This window comes from Stomoxys calcitrans, chromosome 4 (assembly GCF_963082655.1).
Source record: "Stomoxys calcitrans chromosome 4, idStoCalc2.1, whole genome shotgun sequence".
Lineage (NCBI taxonomy): Eukaryota > Metazoa > Arthropoda > Insecta > Diptera > Muscidae > Stomoxys > Stomoxys calcitrans.
In genome coordinates, this window is record NC_081555.1 from 538,994 (window position 1) to 555,438 (window position 16,445).

Sequence of the window (16,445 nt, forward strand, 5' to 3'; positions counted from 1 at the left end):
TCGTTTTCAAGGTCAAAAACGCTGTAACTCCTCAATTTTTTGGAATTTCTATAATTTTCCAGCATTCCGCATTTCGAAATTCGAAAAAGATTCGTACAATAAGCAAAATTACGTCAAATTTCACATTTTATTTTTTTTGCATTTTTTTAGCAAAGGCTAACCCCTTATGAAAATTTTCAAATTTTGATGCGAAAAAATTTTTTGAGTTGAGTATACAGCATTGAAGATTAAGGCAAAAAAATCGGATTAGTGCAACTCCTATGTTTTTTCTTCAAAAAACAAGCTCAAAATCGCATAATTATTATTCGAAAAATGGTGAAAAAATCGAAATGAGTTTGAAATTGATGTCACATCTTCAGTTTTGCAAATTTCAAAATTCTGACGACACCGTTGGATTCGTCAAGAAAATCCCTTTCCGTAGTGGTGCTAGATGAAGCAATAGTGTAAAGTTTTCTATGGAAAATATCGCAAAAACCAAATCTGTTTTTGGCGTAAAAATTCAAGGTCGTTTTCAAGGTCAAAAACGCTGTAACTCCTCAATTTTTTGGAATTTCTATAATTTTCCAGCATTCCGCATTTCGAAATTCGAAAAAGATTCGTACAATAAGCAAAATTACGTCAAATTTCACATTTTATTTTTTTTGCATTTTTTTAGCAAAGGCTAACCCCTTAGAAAATTTTCAAATTTTGATGCGAAAAAATTTTTTTAGTTGAGTATACAGCATTGAAGATTAAGGCACAAAAATCGGATTAGTGCAACTCCTATGTTTTTTCTTCAAAAAACAAGCTCAAAATCGCATAATTATTATTCGAAAAATGGTGAAAAAATCGAAATGAGTTTGAAATTGATGTCACATCTTCAGTTTTGCAAATTTCAAAATTCTGACGACACCGTTGGATTCGTCAAGAAAATCCCTTTCCGTAGTGGTGCTAGATGAAGCAATAGTGTAAAGTTTTCTATGGAAAATATCGCAAAAACCAAATCTGTTTTTGGTGTAAAATTTCGAGGTCGTTTTCAAGGTCAAAAACGCTGTAACTCCTCAATTTTTTGGAATTTCTATAATTTTCCAGCATTCCGCAGTTCGAAATTCGAAAAAGATTCGTACAATAAGCAAAATTACGTCAAATTTCACATTTTATTTTTTTTGCATTTTTTTAGCAAAGGCTAACCCCTTATGAAAATTTTCAAATTTTGATGCGAAAAAATTTTTTGAGTTGAGTATACAGCATTGAAGATTAAGGCAAAAAAATCGGATTAGTGCAACTCCTATGTTTTTTCTTCAAAAAACAAGCTCAAAATCGCATAATTATTATTCGAAAAATGGTGAAAAAATCGAAATGAGTTTGAAATTGATGTCACATCTTCAGTTTTGCAAATTTCAAAATTCTGACGACACCGTTGGATTCGTCAAGAAAATCCCTTTCCGTAGTGGTGCTAGATGAAGCAATAGTGTAAAGTTTTCTATGGAAAATATCGCAAAAACCAAATCTGTTTTTGGCGTAAAAATTCAAGGTCGTTTTCAAGGTCAAAAACGCTGTAACTCCTTCATTTTTTGGAATTTCTATAATTTTCCAGCATTCCGCAGTTCGAAATTCGAAAAAGATTCGTACAATAAGCAAAATTACGTCAAATTTCACATTTTATTTTTTTTGCATTTTTTTAGCAAAGGCTAACCCCTTATGAAAATTTTCAAATTTTGATGCGAAAAAATTTTTTGAGTTGAGTATGCAGCATTGAAGATTAAGGCAAAAAAAATCGGATTAGTGCAACTCCTATGTTTTTTCTTCAAAAAACAAGCTCAAAATCGCATAATTATTATTCGAAAAATGGTGAAAAAATCGAAATGAGTTTGAAATTGATGTCACATCTTCAGTTTTGCAAATTTCAAAATTCTGACGACACCGTTGGATTCGTCAAGAAAATCCCTTTCCGTAGTGGTGCTAGATGAAGCAATAGTGTAAAGTTTTCTATGGAAAATATCGCAAAAACCAAATCTGTTTTTGGTGTAAAATTTCGAGGTCGTTTTCAAGGTCAAAAACGCTGTAACTCCTTCATTTTTTGGAATTTCTATAATTTTCCAGCATTCCGCAGTTCGAAATTCGAAAAAGATTCGTACAATAAGCAAAATTACGTCAAATTTCACATTTTATTTTTTTTGCATTTTTTTAGCAAAGGCTAACCCCTTATGAAAATTTTCAAATTTTGATGCGAAAAAATTTTTTGAGTTGAGTATACAGCATTGAAGATTAAGGCACAAAAATCGGATTAGTGCAACTCCTATGTTTTTTCTTCAAAAAACAAGCTCAAAATCGCATAATTATTATTCGAAAAATGGTGAAAAAATCGAAATGAGTTTGAAATTGATGTCACATCTTCAGTTTTGCAAATTTCAAAATTCTGACGACACCGTTGGATTCGTCAAGAAAATCCCTTTCCGTAGTGGTGCTAGATGAAGCAATAGTGTAAAGTTTTCTATGGAAAATATCGCAAAAACCAAATCTGTTTTTGGCGTAAAAATTCAAGGTCGTTTTCAAGGTCAAAAACGCTGTAACTCCTCAATTTTTTGGAATTTCTATAATTTTCCAGCATTCCGCATTTCGAAATTCGAAAAAGATTCGTACAATAAGCAAAATTACGTCAAATTTCACATTTTATTTTTTTTGCATTTTTTTAGCAAAGGCTAACCCCTTATGAAAATTTTCAAATTTTGATGCGAAAAAATTTTTTGAGTTGAGTATACAGCATTGAAGATTAAGGCAAAAAAATCGGATTAGTGCAACTCCTATGTTTTTTCTTCAAAAAACAAGCTCAAAATCGCATAATTATTATTCGAAAAATGGTGAAAAAATCGAAATGAGTTTGAAATTGATGTCACATCTTCAGTTTTGCAAATTTCAAAATTCTGACGACACCGTTGGATTCGTCAAGAAAATCCCTTTCCGTAGTGGTGCTAGATGAAGCAATAGTGTAAAGTTTTCTATGGAAAATATCGCAAAAACCAAATCTGTTTTTGGTGTAAAATTTCGAGGTCGTTTTCAAGGTCAAAAACGCTGTAACTCCTTCATTTTTTGGAATTTCTATAATTTTCCAGCATTCCGCAGTTCGAAATTCGAAAAAGATTCGTACAATAAGCAAAATTACGTCAAATTTCACATTTTATTTTTTTTGCATTTTTTTAGCAAAGGCTAACCCCTTATGAAAATTTTCAAATTTTGATGCGAAAAAATTTTTTGAGTTGAGTATACAGCATTGAAGATTAAGGCACAAAAATCGGATTAGTGCAACTCCTATGTTTTTTCTTCAAAAAACAAGCTCAAAATCGCATAATTATTATTCGAAAAATGGTGAAAAAATCGAAATGAGTTTGAAATTGATGTCACATCTTCAGTTTTGCAAATTTCAAAATTCTGACGACACCGTTGGATTCGTCAAGAAAATCCCTTTCCGTAGTGGTGCTAGATGAAGCAATAGTGTAAAGTTTTCTATGGAAAATATCGCAAAAACCAAATCTGTTTTTGGCGTAAAAATTCAAGGTCGTTTTCAAGGTCAAAAACGCTGTAACTCCTTCATTTTTTGGAATTTCTATAATTTTCCAGCATTCCGCAGTTCGAAATTCGAAAAAGATTCGTACAATAAGCAAAATTACGTCAAATTTCACATTTTATTTTTTTTGCATTTTTTTAGCAAAGGCTAACCCCTTATGAAAATTTTCAAATTTTGATGCGAAAAAATTTTTTGAGTTGAGTATACAGCATTGAAGATTAAGGCACAAAAATCGGATTAGTGCAACTCCTATGTTTTTTCTTCAAAAAACAAGCTCAAAATCGCATAATTATTATTCGAAAAATGGTGAAAAAATCGAAATGAGTTTGAAATTGATGTCACATCTTCAGTTTTGCAAATTTCAAAATTCTGACGACACCGTTGGATTCGTCAAGAAAATCCCTTTCCGTAGTGGTGCTAGATGAAGCAATAGTGTAAAGTTTTCTATGGAAAATATCGCAAAAACCAAATCTGTTTTTGGCGTAAAAATTCAAGGTCGTTTTCAAGGTCAAAAACGCTGTAACTCCTCAATTTTTTGGAATTTCTATAATTTTCCAGCATTCCGCATTTCGAAATTCGAAAAAGATTCGTACAATAAGCAAAATTACGTCAAATTTCACATTTTATTTTTTTTGCATTTTTTTAGCAAAGGCTAACCCCTTATGAAAATTTTCAAATTTTGATGCGAAAAAATTTTTTGAGTTGAGTATACAGCATTGAAGATTAAGGCACAAAAATCGGATTAGTGCAACTCCTATGTTTTTTCTTCAAAAAACAAGCTCAAAATCGCATAATTATTATTCGAAAAATGGTGAAAAAATCGAAATGAGTTTGAAATTGATGTCACATCTTCAGTTTTGCAAATTTCAAAATTCTGACGACACCGTTGGATTCGTCAAGAAAATCCCTTTCCGTAGTGGTGCTAGATGAAGCAATAGTGTAAAGTTTTCTATGGAAAATATCGCAAAAACCAAATCTGTTTTTGGTGTAAAATTTCGAGGTCGTTTTCAAGGTCAAAAACGCTGTAACTCCTCAATTTTTTGGAATTTCTATAATTTTCCAGCATTCCGCAGTTCGAAATTCGAAAAAGATTCGTACAATAAGCAAAATTACGTCAAATTTCACATTTTATTTTTTTTGCATTTTTTTAGCAAAGGCTAACCCCTTATGAAAATTTTCAAATTTTGATGCGAAAAAATTTTTTGAGTTGAGTATACAGCATTGAAGATTAAGGCACAAAAATCGGATTAGTGCAACTCCTATGTTTTTTCTTCAAAAAACAAGCTCAAAATCGCATAATTATTATTCGAAAAATGGTGAAAAAATCGAAATGAGTTTGAAATTGATGTCACATCTTCAGTTTTGCAAATTTCAAAATTCTGACGACACCGTTGGATTCGTCAAGAAAATCCCTTTCCGTAGTGGTGCTAGATGAAGCAATAGTGTAAAGTTTTCTATGGAAAATATCGCAAAAACCAAATCTGTTTTTGGTGTAAAATTTCGAGGTCGTTTTCAAGGTCAAAAACGCTGTAACTCCTCAATTTTTTGGAATTTCTATAATTTTCCAGCATTCCGCATTTCGAAATTCGAAAAAGATTCGTACAATAAGCAAAATTACGTCAAATTTCACATTTTATTTTTTTTGCATTTTTTTAGCAAAGGCTAACCCCTTATGAAAATTTTCAAATTTTGATGCGAAAAAATTTTTTTAGTTGAGTATACAGCATTGAAGATTAAGGCACAAAAATCGGATTAGTGCAACTCCTATGTTTTTTCTTCAAAAAACAAGCTCAAAATCGCATAATTATTATTCGAAAAATGGTGAAAAAATCGAAATGAGTTTGAAATTGATGTCACATCTTCAGTTTTGCAAATTTCAAAATTCTGACGACACCGTTGGATTCGTCAAGAAAATCCCTTTCCGTAGTGGTGCTAGATGAAGCAATAGTGTAAAGTTTTCTATGGAAAATATCGCAAAAACCAAATCTGTTTTTGGCGTAAAAATTCAAGGTCGTTTTCAAGGTCAAAAACGCTGTAACTCCTCAATTTTTTGGAATTTCTATAATTTTCCAGCATTCCGCATTTCGAAATTCGAAAAAGATTCGTACAATAAGCAAAATTACGTCAAATTTCACATTTTATTTTTTTTGCATTTTTTTAGCAAAGGCTAACCCCTTACGAAAATTTTCAAATTTTGATGCGAAAAAATTTTTTGAGTTGAGTATACAGCATTGAAGATTAAGGCAAAAAAATCGGATTAGTGCAACTCCTATGTTTTTTCTTCAAAAAACAAGCTCAAAATCGCATAATTATTATTCGAAAAATGGTGAAAAAATCGAAATGAGTTTGAAATTGATGTCACATCTTCAGTTTTGCAAATTTCAAAATTCTGACGACACCGTTGGATTCGTCAAGAAAATCCCTTTCCGTAGTGGTGCTAGATGAAGCAATAGTGTAAAGTTTTCTATGGAAAATTTCGCAAAAACCAAATCTGTTTTTGGTGTAAAATTTCGAGGTCGTTTTCAAGGTCAAAAACGCTGTAACTCCTCAATTTTTTGGAATTTCTATAATTTTCCAGCATTCCGCAGTTCGAAATTCGAAAAAGATTCGTACAATAAGCAAAATTACGTCAAATTTCACATTTTATTTTTTTTGCATTTTTTTAGCAAAGGCTAACCCCTTATGAAAATTTTCAAATTTTGATGCGAAAAAATTTTTTGAGTTGAGTATACAGCATTGAAGATTAAGGCACAAAAATCGGATTAGTGCAACTCCTATGTTTTTTCTTCAAAAAACAAGCTCAAAATCGCATAATTATTATTCGAAAAATGGTGAAAAAATCGAAATGAGTTTGAAATTGATGTCACATCTTCAGTTTTGCAAATTTCAAAATTCTGACGACACCGTTGGATTCGTCAAGAAAATCCCTTTCCGTAGTGGTGCTAGATGAAGCAATAGTGTAAAGTTTTCTATGGAAAATATCGCAAAAACCAAATCTGTTTTTGGCGTAAAAATTCAAGGTCGTTTTCAAGGTCAAAAACGCTGTAACTCCTCAATTTTTTGGAATTTCTATAATTTTCCAGCATTCCGCATTTCGAAATTCGAAAAAGATTCGTACAATAAGCAAAATTACGTCAAATTTCACATTTTATTTTTTTTGCATTTTTTTAGCAAAGGCTAACCCCTTACGAAAATTTTCAAATTTTGATGCGAAAAAATTTTTTGAGTTGAGTATACAGCATTGAAGATTAAGGCACAAAAATCGGATTAGTGCAACTCCTATGTTTTTTCTTCAAAAAACAAGCTCAAAATCGCATAATTATTATTCGAAAAATGGTGAAAAAATCGAAATGAGTTTGAAATTGATGTCACATCTTCAGTTTTGCAAATTTCAAAATTCTGACGACACCGTTGGATATATCGGAGCTATATTTAAATCTGACCCGATTTGGACCAAACTTTATAGAAATTGTTGAAGTCGCCGAGGAAAGCGTTGTACAACATTTTTGGTCAATTAATGCGCTTGCAGTGGCTTCATGAGTGAAAATCTGGCGATATATATACATGGGAGCTATATCTTAATATGAACCGTTTCTGGGCCGAGAAACATGCCCGTACCAAATTTGAAGACGATCGGATGAAAATTCCGACCTACAGTTTGTACACAAATTAACATGGACAGACAGACAGACATAACTAAATCGAATCAGAAAGTGATTCTGAGTTGATCGGTATACTTATCAATGGGTCTATCTCGCTTCCTTTTGGGTGTTACAAACAAATGCACTAATATATAATACCCTGTACCACAGTAGTGGTACTACTAATAAGATCTATAGCAATTTTTGTCAAAAAAAAAAAAAAAAAAACAAATAAAATTCAGAAAAATGCATAAAATCTTTATTTGAATCGATAATACGGTCAATATAATTTAATGTTTGCAAATTATTTCATGCAAATGTTGACCGTGACTGCGGCTTTCTTTCTCTTTCCAACATTTCGGCCGGAATCTCACGAATAAATACGTCCTTTGAAGCAGGCTTGTCTTTATAGACATAATCTATAACAAATAATAATCTAAAGGTATTAAATCGCACGATCTAGGCTGACCGGTCCAGAGCGTGAAATAAAATATTCACCGAACTTGCCTCTCAATAAGTCCATTGTTACGCGTGCTGTGTGGAATGTGGCACCGTCTTGTCAAGTCAAGCTCTTGCATTTTGGCAAGTAAACGTTGGATATCATCTCACGGTAGCGCTCATCACTCACAGTTACGTTGCGATTCGCATCATCTTTGAAGAAGTACGGTCCAATGATGCCACTAGCCCATAAACCGCACCAAACTGGGACTTTTTCTAGATGCATTGGTGGCTCTTGCAATGCTTCTGGCTAATCTTCACTACAAAATTGACAATTCTGCTTGTTTACGTACCCATTGAGCCAAAAATGAGCTTCGTCGCTCAATGGAAGAAGCACGCGATGAACTTTCTTAACAGAGCAGGCATTTTGATAATAAAATTCAATAATTTGCAAGGGTTGTTCGTTTGTAAGATGATTCATGGTGGAATTATATACCAAACTGAAGATGTTTGACTGTGAAACAAAACACGATACGTGCATGAGCTGTTTAAACCAATGTTGCCAAAAAAGGTAATTGCGGAAAAATCACCCTTTATAATTTAAATGAAGTAGCATCTTTCTTTGCATCTTTCTTTGCATCTTTCTTTGCGCCAACGAAATATTTATCCATTGCATTAATTATCAAAACTCTTCACACAGCCGCCAAGATAATAAATCTGTTGATATATCTGGAAAAAATATGAAAAGGTATACGTGAATTTGATGTATATTAAAACATACAGATTATAATGGAAATAATTCGCTTTAAGTGAATTGTCAGCATTTCACAACAACCGAAATAAGCTACCGGTTTATGAGACCAGCTGCCGCTGCGGGTTTTTGTTTTATTGTCTAAAAAGCCTGCAACTTTGTCTGAAAAACTCATAGATGGCCCAAAACCAATTGTTTGGCCAAAAATATCGGTTGGTTCCTAAGACCGCCAGCTAAATACGAGTAGCTAGACCCAAAAAACTGGCAGCTCACCGGTAGCTGAACCGAAAATTCTGAGGTAGGCTCAAAAAGGGTGTAGCTAGGCGGGAAGAGTGCCCAACAAACCAATAGCTGGTTGGAACAGTATGCTGAAAGGCCATAAATACCGCTATATGCTAGGCCTAAATTCGAATAACTGCTGGCGGAAATCGGTTTTACGTGCCTAACTTCCGTTTTATGGGACCAGCTTTCAGGTTTTGGATACCGCTACCGATTATTACCAGGCGTTTATGGTCCTAGTTTACGTACCAATAATAGGTTTTGCAGTCCTAGGGATTAATTGTTAGGTTTTACCTGTCGTAGTTACTAGTTTTCAGGCCTAAGAACCGGTTTTACTGCTACCGGGTTTCAAGGCCAGCTAACTGTTTTGAACACGGGCGTAGATACCTTGTTTAAGGTCCAATTTGCGGTTTTCCGATCTGCCTCCAAGCAAGGACCCGGGTTCGGGTTTTGGCACCAAACCCCGCCGAAGCTATCGGGGTTTAGACCCATGGACTGTCTAGCTGACGTTTATTTTTGGACCAGCTACCAGATTTTCGATCCTTCTGCCGGATTTCAGTCCCGACTGCCGGCGAAGCTACCGGGTTAAGGCCCAGCTACTGTCCTAGCTGCCGTTTTTTGGGTCCAGCTACCAGGTTTTGGACCCACTTACTATCGGGGTTTAGACTCAGCTACTGAAAAGCTCCCGAGTTTTGGACCAACCTGTCGGTTTTTGGGACCAGCTACTAGGTTTGGTATCCACCTACCTGGTTTTAGACCGACCTGCCGGGTTTGAATCCAGGCGAAACTATCGGGTTTCAAGCCCATCTATCGGTTGTACGGGCCTAGGTGCCGTTTTTTGGGACCTACTACAGAGTCTATGGGCCCACCTGCCAGTTTTGGAAGCAGTACAAGGCGAAGCTAACAGGTTTAAGTCCTAGCGGCCGCTTTTTTTTTACAGATCTACCAGCCGGTTTTGGAACTCGAACCAGCCGAAGCACAGCCACTGCCTAGTTGCAATTTTTTTCGAACCACCTGCTGGTTTTCGGACCCACCTCCCGGGTCATGGACATACCTGCCAATTTTAGCACCAGCTACCGTCTAGCTGCCGTGTTTTGGGAGCAGTTACCAGGTTTTGGATTCACCTGTCGGGTTATGGACCTACCTGCCGGTTTTTGAGACTAGCTACCTAAAACCCGATAACTTCGCCTGCTTCTGAGGTAGGTTAAAAATCCAGCAAGCAAGTTCAAAACCCAGCAGGTGGGTCCAAAACCCGGCAGGTGGGTCCAAAAACAGGTCCATAGCCTGATCCCAGAAAATGGCAGCTAGGCCCGTAAAACCGATAGCTGGGCCCGAACCAGCTTCGCCTAGTTGGTCCCAAAAAAACTGCAGATAGGCGATAGCTGGAACTTCAACCCGATAGCTTCGCCTGGCTCTGGTTCCAAAACCAACAGGAAGGTCCAAAAACTGGCATGTGGGTCCGAAACCCGGCAGGTCCGACCAAAACCTGGTAGCTGGTCCAAAAAAAAAAAAACGGTAGCTAGGACGTAGCTGGACCTTCAACCCGATGACTTAAGCTGGTTCTGGTTCCACAACTGCAGGTTGGTCAAATGACCGGCAGGTAGGTCTAACACCCGGCAGGTGGCAGGTGAGTCCAAAACCTGGTAGCTGGTCCCAAAGAACCGGTAGCTAGCCGGTAGCTGGGCCTAAACCCGATAGTTCGCCTGGTTCTGCTCCGAAAGTGGATTGAGAAAGCAGAACCAGGCAAACTTTCGGGTTAGGCCCAACTGCCGGTTCTTTGGGACCATCTACCAACATGCCGTGTTTTGACCCACCTGCCAATTTTGGAAGCAGAACCAGGCGAATTTTCGTTAAGTTAAGGCCCAGCTGCTGTTTCTTTGGGACCTGTTAGCAGGTTTTGGACACATCTGCCGATTTTTGGACACACCTTACGGGTTTTGGATCCGCCGATTTTTGAACTCACTTTCGGGTTTTGGGCCTACCTGCCAGTTTTGGAACCAGGCTAAACCATCGGGTATAAGGTTCAGTTACCGCCTAGCTGCCTTTTTTTTTTGGGCCAGCCACCAGGTTTTGGGTCAACCTGCCAATTTTGTAACCACGATCAAGTAAAGCTATCTGGTATCGGGCCCAGCTACTAGGTTATGACCCACATGCCAGGTTTGGAAGCACTAAAAAGCAAAGCTGTCGGGTTTAAGGCCAAAAATTCGGTAGGGTTTTGGAAGCTGGTCCCAAAAAACGGCAACTAGGCCTTAATCCGAAAGCTTGGCCTGCGTCTAAAGCTGGCAGGATGGTATAAAACCCGGCAGGTGGGTCCATAGCCTGATAGCTTATCCAAAAAACGACAGCTAGGCCCGCATAACCGATAGCTGGGCCGGAACCCTCATATCTTCGACTGATTGTGGGCCCGAACCTTTATATCTTCGCCTGATTGTGGTTCCAAAGCCGGCAGGTAGGTCCAAAATCCGGCAGGTGAGCTAAAAATAAAAAAGGCGTTAGCTAGACCTTTAACCCGATAGCTTCGCAGGAAGTTAAAAAACCCGGCAGGTAGGTGCAAAATCCGGCAGGTGAGCTAAAAATCCGAAAGGTGAGCTAAAAATCCGAAAGGTGAGCTAAAAAAAAAACGGCAGCAGGTAGGTTGAAAAATCGGCAGATGGCTCCAAACTCTGGTAGCTGGACACCAAGAGAAGGCGAAGCCTACTGGTTTCGAGCCCAACTATCAGTTTAGCGGGCCTAGGTGTCAGGTGAGCCAAAAAGCCAGCAGGTGAGCTAAAAACCCGGCAGATGGGGCCAAAACCAGGTAGCTGGTCCCAAAAAACAACGGTAACTAGGCCGTAGCCTTAGGCTGGTTCCAAAACCACCAGGTAGGTCTAAAACCCCGCAGGAAGTTTGAAAAAACCGGCAGGTAGGTGCAAAATCTGCCAGGTGAGCTAAAAATCCGGAAGGTGAGCTAAAAAAAACGGCAGCTAGGCCGTAGCTGGAGCTTTAACACAATGCCTTAGGCTGGTTTTGGTTCCAAAACCGGAAGGTAGGTTCAAAACCAGGCAGGTGGGTTGGAAAATCGGCAGATGGCTCCAAACCCTGGTAGCTGGACCCGAAGAACGGCGAAGCCTACTGGTTTCGGGCCCAGCTATCAGTTTAACGGGCCTAGGTGCCAGGTGAGCTAAAAACCCGGCAGGTGGGGCCAAAACCAGGTAGCTGGTCCCAAAAAAAACGGCAGCTGGGCCGTAGGTTTAGGCTGGTTCTGGTTCCAAAACCGGCAGGTAGGTCCAAAACCCCGCAGATGGGTCCACAAATCGGCAGGTGGCTCCAAAATCTGATAGCTGGTCCCAAAGTACCTGGCGCTAGCCGGTAGCTGGGCCTAAACCCCATAGTTCGCCTTGTTCTGTTTCCAAAACTAGCAGTGGGACCAAAACCTGGAGTTTGTCCCAAAAAACAGGGGCTAGGCCCAGATTTTGAAACCACCTACCGGGTTTTTGTTCAACCTGCCGGTTTTGGAACCTCTACCAGGCGAAGCTCTCTGGGACCAGCTTCTAGGATATGGGCCAGGCTTGGAAGCAGTACCGGGCGAGGGAATCGGGTTTAAGGCCTAGTTACCGCCTAACTGTCAATGCGTTTGGAACGCAATGGACCCAAAACCTTAAATCGAGAGATCGGTCTACATGGCAGCTATATTAAAATCTAGACCGATCTGGGTCAAATTGAAAAAGGATGTCGAAGGGCCTAATGTAACTTACTGTCCCAAATTTCGGCGATATCGGACAATAAAAGCGCCTTTTATAGACACAAAACCTTAAATCGAGAGATCGGTCTATATGGCAGCTATATCCAAATCTGGACCGATCTGGGCCAAATTGAAGAAGGATGTCGAAGGGCCTAATGCAACTCACTGTCCCAAATTTCGGCGATATCGGACAATAAATGCGTACTATTTGGCAGCTATACCCAAATCTTAACCGAGCTGGGCCAAATTGAAGAAGGAAGTCAAAGGGCCTAACAAAACTCACTGTCCCAAATTTCAGCAAAATTGGATAATAAATGTGCTTTTATGGGCCCAAGACCCTAAATCGGCGGATTGGTCTATATGACAGCTATATCCAAATCTGGACCGATCCGGGCCATATTGAAGAAGGATGTCGAGGGGCCTAACACAACTCACTGTCAGCAAAATCGGATAATAAATTTGGCTTTTATGGGCCAGACCCTAAATGGGCGGATCGGTCTAAATGGCAACTATATCCTAATCTAGACCGATCTGGGCCATATTGCAGAAGTGTGTCGAAGGGCCTACCATAACTCACTGACCCAAATTTCGACAAAATCGGATAATAAATGTGGCTTTTTTGGGCCTAAGACCCTAAATCGGCGGATTGGTCTATATAGGGACTATACTAAGATATAGTCCGATGCAGCCCATCTTCGAACTTAACCTGCTTATTGACAACAAAAAGGATCTGTGCAAAGTTTCAGCTCAATATCTCTACTTTTAAAGACTGTAGCGTGATTTCAACAGACAGACGGACGGACATGGACGGACAGATTTTTACGCTGATCAAGAATATATATACGGAAATGGATATTTCGATGTGTTGCAAACGGAATGACAAAATGAATATACCCCCATCCTTCGGTGGTGGGTATACAAATTTATATTTTATTTATATATGTATCAGTTTTATTGTAGTGTTATTAGTTAGCTGTCAAACCCCGCACAACAGTGCATGTAAACTCTACTCATGGAAAGTTTAAAAAGGCTTCTATATTTATAACGAACGGTACGCAAAGTTAAGTCCTTATTTTGTGCTAATGTGGGTGTGTTTGTCTATTAACGCACCAAGGTATGTAAATATTTACTCAATCGTGGAATGTAGATGCTCATCCCCCCAACTCCCCTACGTCTTGCCATCTTTTATTCAAGGAATCTCCTGGGCAACGCAAAGAAGTAGATGAGAGCAGTCATGTCTACTGACAGCTACGATAACAATGCGGCTTTTAATGGTGATGCTGATAATTATGATGTTTCTAACGATGGTTGGCTAGTGCGTTGGCATCGATGAGGCAAACCCTTTTGAGGATATTTAAGGAGTATAAAGTTGTTTGGGTATGTGAGTAACTTTGAAATTAAATCTTAATGAGATTTAAGGCTTTAATTTACCTTTCTTTAATATTCAACAGAATAATGGATAAATATGTGTCGTGTTACGTTAACTGTACACACCCACGATGGCCTGCAATCCATCAATTCAAACCCAATATGGCAGCAACATTTTGAGACATTTACCCCTCATCTATCACTGAAGGAAGTGAGACGTGCCATATGTTACAAAAGCCCATTTCCCACGACTCAGCAGTCAAGGGTGATTTAGCACATGCTGCCTACGTCCTAGCCATCTTAAATGTCATTCATATATTATCGCTAAGCTACATATTGGAATTGATTTTGCAAGAATTCCGCAAGACCCCCCATTAAGCCGCTTGTGTGCAAACGTTGCAGGTAGTTGCCACGCCTAAACCGACTAACGATATGTTGGACACCTCAGTCTGACTGATTCGTGTCACTCTTCTACCACCTTACTGGGCACATCGAGTGTCACGTAGTTCAAGATTTAGTTGAACATAGATTCAAATGGCACGTGGCCATGACCATGAACCTAACTCGAGTGCATGCACTAAAGACGCAAGCAGCAAGAAGTCTGCCAGGCTGTGTGTCCGTCAAAGGCGGAAGAAGATTTAATCGTCATCGTTCAACAAAGTGATGATAATCCTTTATGAGACATAAATACTATTGACTCCTCGCGAGCGAGATATCATCATTAAAGAGAGTAGACCAGCACAAAATGTGTACATTTGAATGGGGAAAGTGGTCGGGGAGAGGGACCCCTACTCCACTTATTTTTCCACAGTTATTGAACAAGCATTTGCCCCTGTCGTGAACTCACTGGACTCCCTAACTTTTGCAACTTTCTTTGACAGCTTTTGTAAACTGAACTTTTTTGTGTCTTTCACTTAAATCTATCATAAATTGTGGCCATTATTTGCGAAGAGGCAACAACACACACACAGCACTGCCATAAATCAATGCAGTTGCTCAACATCCTGTCCCATCAGTTTTATCTCCGTATCCTCCTTATCTTCATACGAACTCGGAACTATATAAGGAACTATAAGGGACGGAACAGAGAGAAAAATAAACTATTTCCGGCTGCTTCGAGATGAGAAACATGTGCGTGTTTTAAAACCATATTACGGCAATCAATGCGAAAGAGCATAGAAAATTTATAAAACTCTCAGAAACGTCTTCAAGTTTCCTCCCAGAGATGTAGTTGCATGAGAAATATGAAATAATTGAAGCTTAAATATTTATCATAAATTTAAAATTTTTTTTTATTTATGTTGCTTGCTTGCATTAAAAACAGAGAACTCCACAAATCACCCAAACTGTATTCCAGTTTGAACATCTTACGGTCTATGCTGACAGAAGTACGAGGAGTACGTTACACCCTAAACGGAATTAGACTGTGCATTTTGCTGAGTGAAGTCAACCCAAGCAATTGTAGCGTCTAAAAAGTAGCGCCAACTCACAATCAGACTTTACATAAAAACAAAACAAAAGAAAATTAATGGAAATTTATGTTGGTAGCAATAAGCCGAACAACTAAATGAAACATTTGGTGCATGTGTGATCGAGGAGCTAGCAAACATTCTCGATCAACCCCTAAGCAGACAAAAGGTGCAAAGTAAACATCGAACTGGCATATTCGAACAAGAGGGTGGGAAGAGTTGAGTAGCTGAAACATGCACGCAGACCCAGTTCGCTGAACTTTGAGCAATTCTCCAGACTATGGACATATTTGATCTATTGTGCTGCTCGAAAAGAAAATCACGAAGAGCACAAAATGCATTTTGACAACAATTTGCCATCCTTGGTGCAAGGGACACAATGCCATACAGACAAGTTCGCCCGCAAACACTTGGAATATTGGCTACTTTATTAAGAGATTATGGCGGCGCTCTATTGTGAATTAAATTACACTAACTCTGGCACTTGTTAATTTCGAATAAACCCAACGTTGGCAGAGAATACAAGCAGGAAACTCGCAACAATTGTTAGAATAATTCCGTAAACAAAATTCCAACTTTTTGTGAAAAATTCTGTAAAAAAAACCTGGGAGGACAAAAGATGCAGGAATTTCCTGTAAAGCAACAAAGGATATTTTTGGCCACGACAGCAGTGGCTACATCTTTAGTTTGCTTGGTCCTCTTTTGTTTCCTTAGCTCCCCGCTGTTAGCTGTTCCTGAGGGGTTTTGGCTTGGCATTTTATGCTGGTGTTTATTTGGGTTTAGCATCGTTTTTTCTTTTTTGTTCACCCATTGTGTGCGTGCGTTTGTATTTTTTCTTTCACGCTCCGCATAGTCCAACTTTTCGGACAATGCAAAAAACGATGCCATAGTCGTGGTCTTTTTTTTTTCGTCTGTATGTGTTCTCCAAGAACATTTAAATGAAGTCTAAAGATATACACACCCGTCGTTACATGCAGGTAAGAGAACGGGGACATAACAAACACTGGCATACCCTACAGGCCCAAACATTGTTAATCAACAGCCATGGGATTAGGAGTCCGTAGATGGCCTTTGGGGCCTTCCATAAATGTAAATCACTTTAACAAGGTCCGCAGAGTCTAAGCCTCAGGACTCATTGAGGCAATTTACTTTTGAAGGGGATGTAGCCAATCGCCACAAGAACTAAGCAAACCACCCCGCCCGGCAGCAGCAGGACTGTTTTGAGCGAAAAACC

General features: G+C 38.6%; 1 long non-coding RNA gene across 1 annotated transcript; it reads left to right on the plus strand.

The window, feature by feature from the left end:
- Positions 1-13,341: 13,341 nt before the first annotated feature.
- LOC106084211 (uncharacterized) lies at positions 13,342-15,744 on the plus strand. The gene is made up of 3 exons (XR_001220769.1): positions 13,342-13,488; positions 13,569-13,751; positions 13,826-15,744. It is a non-coding gene; the product is annotated as an uncharacterized LOC106084211 (long non-coding RNA).
- Positions 15,745-16,445: the final 701 nt, after the last annotated feature.